The 7,963-nt window shown below is 34.5% G+C and overlaps 1 non-coding gene across 1 annotated transcript; it reads left to right on the top strand.

Annotated features, from left to right (window-relative positions):
• Nucleotides 1–7,536: 7,536 nt before the first annotated feature.
• Nucleotides 7,537–7,613, top strand: Trnae-uuc (transfer RNA glutamic acid (anticodon UUC)). Its single transcript has one exon. It is a non-coding gene; the product is annotated as a tRNA-Glu (tRNA).
• Nucleotides 7,614–7,963: the final 350 nt, after the last annotated feature.

Raw genomic sequence — 7,963 nt, 5'->3', positions numbered from 1 at the left:
GATATCAATGGTATACCAACAAAACATGCACGCGAATAACCATTCAACAGAAGTCCATCAGGACATCTGCTAGGAAAATGACATGCGGTGAAATTTTATCCTTGGAATCTTACGCAAAGAAGCCACCAAAGACAGATATTAACAACAACATGGCGAAGACAAATAATTTGTTTAATGAACAGAAAGGGAAGTCGCAACTCTCAAATTTTATTCAACGCATATCAGATGTTTAACATATTAGACTGTATTATATACACAATGTAGTATTCAAATTATTTACACTTTGTTGTTGATTATGCTTGATAGAAAATATGAAATGTAATGTTTTATATTTAGTTTTCTGCCCTGCAAATATATAAATACTTTGAACGTTTTTCAATTATATACCAAGAAACCTACAGAGACAAGTCTTTTAGCCATAACAATAAAACCAAGAGTTGCGTATAAGCTCAACAAAAGGGCCCAATTAAGGAATGAATTGCGGGGTTGATGTCATTATCGGGGTATGAACGCAATTGGGTTGGTCAATGTGTGTGGAGTCCGAAGGACTCCACGCGTACTTTGACCAACCCAATTGCGTTCATATCCCCGATAATTACATCAACCCCGCAATTCATTCCTTATATTTACACCAAAAGTTCATTATTTCATTCAAGAATAGTTAAAAAAATTCTTCATTTCATTTAAGAAAACCTTTCAGTAATCCGTTCTTACCCATTCTGTAAATAGAACGACCCGACTATAACCGGAAACCTTTTTTTTAAATGACGTCACAATAACGCGGGAAAAGATCAACCACTTGAAATCACTTTAAAACGTAAAATTGAAACACTTCTGGTACCAATTTATTTAAAATAAAATAAACTTACACTTTTAAAAATGTTGATCTATATTTTACGGGACCTGCAGACACAATACAACCAATAACAAGATCAATAGCTTTCATGTATATTGTTATGCAATGAATTACGATCCGAACATATCCGAAGATGTTGCGTTCATCGATTGATGAACGCAATTGCCGAAAGGCAGTTCATTTAAGGAATGGAACGTGAGGTGTAAATATACGACAATGAACAATAAACTAACAAACCATACAAACACATCAAAACAGCTGTATAAAAGAAAAAGCAGTAATGGGACAAACGCTTTGGTATGATAAGTGAAACACGAGATCACTACATCTATAATGTACTGAGATATTAAACCATTTAACATATGCATTTAAATTGACCAAACAGTGTTCAATATTTTCAAAATCTAATCTATAAATAATCGTCTTTGTTATCATAGTTAACAGGTTTTTATCAGTGATGCCAAGTGCCTATTCCTCCCGGCGATATACCAGTTCTGTGTTAAGCAGCTAATGAGTGTTTACCTTCCTTCCGACCAAAGTTCAAGTATTTGTAATACAATGGCCTCTGGCCAATAATTATTCATTTCATTGAAGGTAATCATTTTTTCTAGCTAATAAGTGGTCAAAAATGCCTTAGCCTTTATTTTTATAAGATATTCATTACGGTTATTGGCAGGTGTTGATTAACATTCTGAGAATAGAAAGCACATTCAATCGTCGAAGCATCTGTTAAAAATGGCTACAATACTGGAATGATAATAATTGAAGGTCCTGCCATTTGCTGTACTCATATTGTTCTTGATACTGTCAATGATCTAAGGAATTTGACTTAGGTCAACAGCTAATGAATGTTTAAAGAAATTTCCAGAATTTAGTGTAAATTTGTTGTAATGCACACCAAAGAAAAAGGAATATATTTCTTTGCACATGTCGGCCGGTTCACCAAAGATTGTCCGAGTGATAACTTGACAATTCATTGACCTGCGGTCATCAAACTTAACACAAAGATTAGGTCTGAATAGCAGATGACCCCTGTTGATTTTTGAGTTCACCCATCAAAGGTCACAGTCACAGTGACGTTTATCACGAAAATATTGTCAAAGCTTATCCGACCAGCAGGTGACGCTTATTGATTTCTGGGGTCATCAACCAAAGGTCAAAGTTAAAGTGACGTTTAACGCGAACATATTGTCAAAGCTGTTCCTACCAGTAGATAACCCTACACAACAATGCCTGGACCAATTGTCATCAAAATTGACATGAAGGCTGTGCCTGACCAATAGATGACCCCTTTTGATATGGAAGTCATCGGGTCAACGGTCAAGGTCACAATGATCTTGAATGCACAAATGTCGCCCTAGTGATAACTCAACAATGCCTACATCCATGGCCCTCAAACTTTACTTGGAAGTTGGGCCTGACCAGTTAATGACTCCTATTGATTTTGAGGGGGTCAAAGGCCATTCAAATGTCAATATCACAGTGACAATGAACACGAAAGCTAACGAAACAGTGGGTAGAATGTGGGTCCTCAATCTTGACGCAGAGGATGGGTGTGACTAGACATCTATTGATTTGGGGGTCATGAGGTCCAAAGGTCACTGTGACCTTCAACACAAAGAGCTTGTCTGATTGATAACTGAAGAATGTCAATTTGGGAGTATACAAACAACTAAGGTCTCGATCATCTGCTGCTTGTTAAGGTTCTTGAAAAAATTAAAATCAAAGAGAAGTTAAAAAGGTTTAAATCCTGGCATATGGAGACCGAATTTGATGCGGTCTGCTTCTGAGAGACCGCTTTGTTCTTGTTCAAGAAAACTAAAACACTTATAAATAGATATTTACCAATTATATTTTATTATTGAACTTTTTTTGTTACTTAAGTTTATTAAATACGGCTGAACGGCCAAGTGCATAGGATTTCAATTGCAGCGAGAGTGTTACATATATTCAACATTTCTTGTATTGTTTTAATTCACGACCAGTTCTTACTTTTAGCATGCATCTGACATATTTGACAAAACAATAATATGACAGGTACGATTAGAAAACTAAGATTTGTCCAGTCACGGTATTCCTCACCTCGCTTGATCAATTACAACCCACCTGATGTAGTCCATTTTAAACAACTGAGCGCCCAGCTGGTCACGGACCATGACCCAAGGTTTATTCCAGAGGTATATCATGCACCATTGGCGTTTATGGGTAGGAGCAAATTCAGTTTCCCCTGTTAGAACGTCCGTACCGCAAAACATGAATATTATCGAGTGACTGAAAATGAAATTTGACTGAAAGTAATTTCCTTTTTATAACCTTATTTTGTAAACTTTGTTCATGGCTAAATGCGCTTTCTTTTCATTGAAATTTATAGTACTTGAAAACGAATGATTATTTTAAAATGAGAAAGGAATTAAAAGGCTTGCGTATAATTGATAGGAAGTATGACATTTTAAAGCTATTGACCAAATTCAAAGGCATTTGTCACACAAGAAATCAGTTGTTGACTTCTGAGCCATTGAATGTTATCTCCTGTCTGTGTCAAGGTCAATATGAATTTTAACCAGTATATAATGTATGTTCGGATATAAATTGACAAGTGAAACTAATCTATGACCTTGTTTAGTAGCTAACAGACTCAAAGTTGAATGATACCGCACGTTTATCTAATAGAAGAACGATCGATCTTAGTTCATCCCTCTTACATAGTTTTTTGAGCGAAATTTCGAGAGAATGTAGTTGCCCGCCTCCGAACAATCCAAATTTGTTTTACTACTGTCACAAAAGGAGACTTTATTTTACTAATGGATTGAATATTTCACCATTAACAAAACTAATGAGGGTATAAGGTACATATGTTATACGATTTGTGCCGGTAAATCCTTAAAACACATAGTTACCATTTACTGGTGTCCACGAAATAAGCCATTTGTCAATCTCTTTAACTTGCTTACATTGCAACAATAAATCTCTTGTTACATACTTAAGGAATTTGGCGACATTCATTACACGAATACATGACAAGAAAACCGGGTTAATAAATGTATCAGCTTGTCATCTGAATCATTACAATGAGTGTTTTAATTGTATAACTTAAAAGTTATGATTTCTCATTATCTTTTTTTTTATTTCAAACACCACGTAGTATAAATGAGCATCTGGGTTCAAATGCAGACCTTCCTACCATGCACAGAACAGTAAACGGAAAAAAGCGTACTATCTCCATTTCAACTTCTGTCAGCTATATACAGCAGGTGCTCCGAATCGTACGAGCAACAATGAACATCATAAATAGTGTATAAAACGCAATTCTTTCATAAAGTACTTAATCATGCAATAAAAATTTTTGATAGATTTGTAAGCAATAGAAAAAAATGCTTATCAAAGCTACAGTTGCGTTGATCAGAATGCAATAACAAGAGAGTCATAATTTATATTAATACAGGTAAATAAACGTATTCAGCTTGGCATATGTATGCTAAACATAAGTTTATAAAACCGTTTCATTAATATGGTATAATCCAGCACCATCTACGGATGTCAAACATAATGTAGAAAAAAAATTAACTTAAATATGGACACAAATTAAAGCTATGCCAAGCCTCTTAAGATATATTCAAAGCCAAAATAAAAATAGATTCATATTAAATTGTTTTCATAACCTAAGCTCATCAGAAAATAGAGAGAAGGTATCCGAACGGACTGATGAGTGAAAGAAAGAGAACAGAAAACCACAAGGAAACATCTTGATAGCAGTGAACTCCTGAACCACGTTTTAGGAAAAACACAATAACTATTTAAGTAATTGAAATGATCCGTATGTTACTGAATATTGGATGCATTATCTGGGTTGGGTGGCAATTTATTCCGAGCCCCTACCATATCACTTATTTAAAGATAGTTAATAAAGTTGTTTATGATTATTATTGGACATTTACATCGTTTAAGACTGCAGTGAATAAATTGCGTGCATTTGACATGAACCTGAATGTATTATGACGTAAGTGTTTGTTTCTTCTTTGCGCCTTGTTTGGACACGCGCTGCGTTATTATATGTCGTTTTTATATCGTTTTTTTTTCTCAAAGATGTGAATCGCCAAAAACAAAGCTCTCATTGATTACACATACACATAAGTATGCACTTAAAGTTCAAACAACGCAAGAGACAGAAACTGTAAAAATATACCTCTTCAAACTACTCGAAAAGCGCATTAAGCATTGCATTTGTAAGTTGCGATGGGAGTAAATCAAACAAATCCAGAAAACATCTTTCAACAAGGATATTGCCAGCCACACAATCAAACGCAATAAAATAAAAACAAATTGCGCACGTAAACACCCCTCAACTGTTTCAGATGAGTAGGTTAGGTCTAGGTAGCTAACCGGACATGAAATCATGTATCGTTCTTAAACGTGGAGCTGGAGGCTCGTATGCTCATGCTAAGGAGGTGTTTGGAAATATCGATATAGAATAAAAAATATTGAAATACCGTTTACCTAAAAATTCCAAAAACGGGCTTGTTTGCAAGAATGACTTCTGCGGAAGCGTTTGGACACATTGTTATAAGACAATGATGCCATTTTTTTTAAATGTATTTCCTTTTTTGTCCAAATAGACGACAAAACAGGCTTGCGTGAAAATGTTAGGAGGATAGATTAATGTTATAAGTAGAATGTGAAGAGAGCACTACACAATTTTCATAAGGTATTCTTGTATCTGAAATATGAATTTTAAATATTAACAAACAAAGTTAAAAAGGGTATCTGACATTCAAGCAATTAAGATATTGTTTGAAATACCTTTAGACTCGTTTTTTTTAAAGGTATGATTTTATTAAAAAGTAGTCACAGCTCACGCTTGATCTTGGTTATTGCATCACGTGTGCTACTGTTTGCGCGTTTCGGATGTCTTCTCCACATTCTGATTTTCGCACTAAATTTCGGGAACATCAAATACCGTCAGTTATTGGTGTTAAAGTTTAAGATGACAACACCTAAATATTTCAAACCGCTAAACTGCAAAGTAACTTAAATCGCAGATATATGGTTGTGGCACTTATATTGGACAGTCCACCACAGACACAACCGTTGCTGTGACATCAATGGCTTTAGGTCTGACTGGTTTAGTTAGGACCATAAAATTATCAGTCTACATTCACAATGTGGGAGTGCTTTGTTTACCTGATAGACAAACAAGTGCGTTTCCGTAACTTTACTTTCAATCGATTGTACAAAACAAGCACGTCTCGTTGAATTTTCTTGCAAACTGTTCGCAAAGAGTGCTTACAAACGAGTGTAGTCAATGAGCAGGGTTCGCTATATTTCTTTCAAACGATTGGGGCAAAGAAACACGTCATTTGGTAAGTTTACGTACATATGATAGTAGCAAAGATGCACGGACGCAATGTTAACTTGCAAACAGATGTATTTAAAAAGCACATTAAGGTAAGTGTACTTGCAAACATTTGTAATAACCCATCACGTTTTGCAAATTTTACTTGCAAGCAATGGTAGTAAATGAGAGAACACGGCATTGCTCAGATTAATCAAAAACGGCAAAGGTTCATCAGCTGTTTAATAAATTTGTAACTGGAACCGTTTCATCTAAGACTGTACATAGTAGGCACATTTCGAAAACTGCAAAATACGACAAGCGTTCATTAGCTGTAAAAAGCTTTAGAACTTAGACATATTTTCGAGTTGCGAAACCTTTATATTACCATTGTTAAACTTTTTACTAATTTAGTGTTAATTTATTGGGAAATAATAAAACATTGGAATATGGATACAATTATGGAAATAGTCTAATTAAAACATGTTTGTACTTTTAAAGCAATTTTTGGGTTGTATTATTATCATTTAGGATTGAATTACAAGAAAGATAATATACTTTATGGTGGTTATTTAAAACAAATGTCTTTGTTCCAAAACTGCTTTGGTCATATCAAGCGAGATCATAATATAACATCCAATTGGAATTAAAATTATTGTATTGTAGCGATTCCTTAAAACTCGTTATAGTTAAATCTGTAAAGTTAGAAGAAACAAAAATTGAAAACTAATGATGTTCTAGTGGAAGGAAGCCTCTAACTAGGATTGGAGCAAGGAATCATTGTTTTTTTAAGTGTATTGCATACAATGAGCATAGATTTGCGTGTTTTCACTGCCTGAAAATTAACCAATACACAAGACCTGTGCAAGGGTATTGGTATTTCCGTTTTACCTTTTGGTTAAATATCAACGATTATCAGTAAATAAAACAACAGTCTACCTTTACATTGAACTAACGGCAGTGAACATTAAAACTAAATGGCCTGCTTGTAGTAGTAATTGCCATCTTTTCCCATTGATTAAAATTGAAAAGCTTACTTCTGAAACAGCAAATAATCCTCCAAAACAAATAATAAGAATAGATCGGAATGATCACACAATAAATAAACAAAATGATTCCACATTTCATAACATAAAATGCCTTTATAAGTTAATACGCTTCCATTTTATAGAATCGTTTAAAACATTCGCAGTGAAATATTTCTAAAATGTGTTCCATAATGAACCTGCAGTACCTCATGACAGAGACTATCGAAACACGATGTAGGGTCGTTGATTCCGCGTTCAAAGTGTGATAAAAGTCGTACGTGTTAGTACAATATCCATTATGGTTCTATACACATATTAGTGTCTCCGGTGTGGTCTAGTGGTTAGGATTTCTGGTTTTCGACCAAGACGGGCGGCCCGGGTTCAATTCCCGGCACCGGAATATATTTTTAACTCATTAAGACAATTTACTTAGTTCTAGCAAAACCGTCTTTATTTTATTTTATTCCACACATTATATTTCAACTTCAAGACCTGAACATTTATTCGCCGTATGTGGTTCTTGCAGTATTGAAATGACATCAAAGTAGTCCAACGATGAAAATGTTTCAATCTAGACAAGTTCTAAATGTAACACCTTCGGTTTCATCAGTCAAAATATACAATGGTTTCACATGTATCCACGCATTTTTCAATTAATTTGTTTTTGTTCCTAGATAAGAGCTGATTGAAGAGTGGAAATAATGCATATGAATAATTGCTCTTCTATTCTAAAGAAAATGTTTGAACTCT

This window comes from Mya arenaria, chromosome 7 (assembly GCF_026914265.1).
Source record: "Mya arenaria isolate MELC-2E11 chromosome 7, ASM2691426v1".
NCBI lineage: Eukaryota > Metazoa > Mollusca > Bivalvia > Myida > Myidae > Mya > Mya arenaria.
The sequence above is the reverse complement of the archived record's forward strand: the minus strand, read 5'-3'. Positions and strand labels throughout refer to the sequence as shown.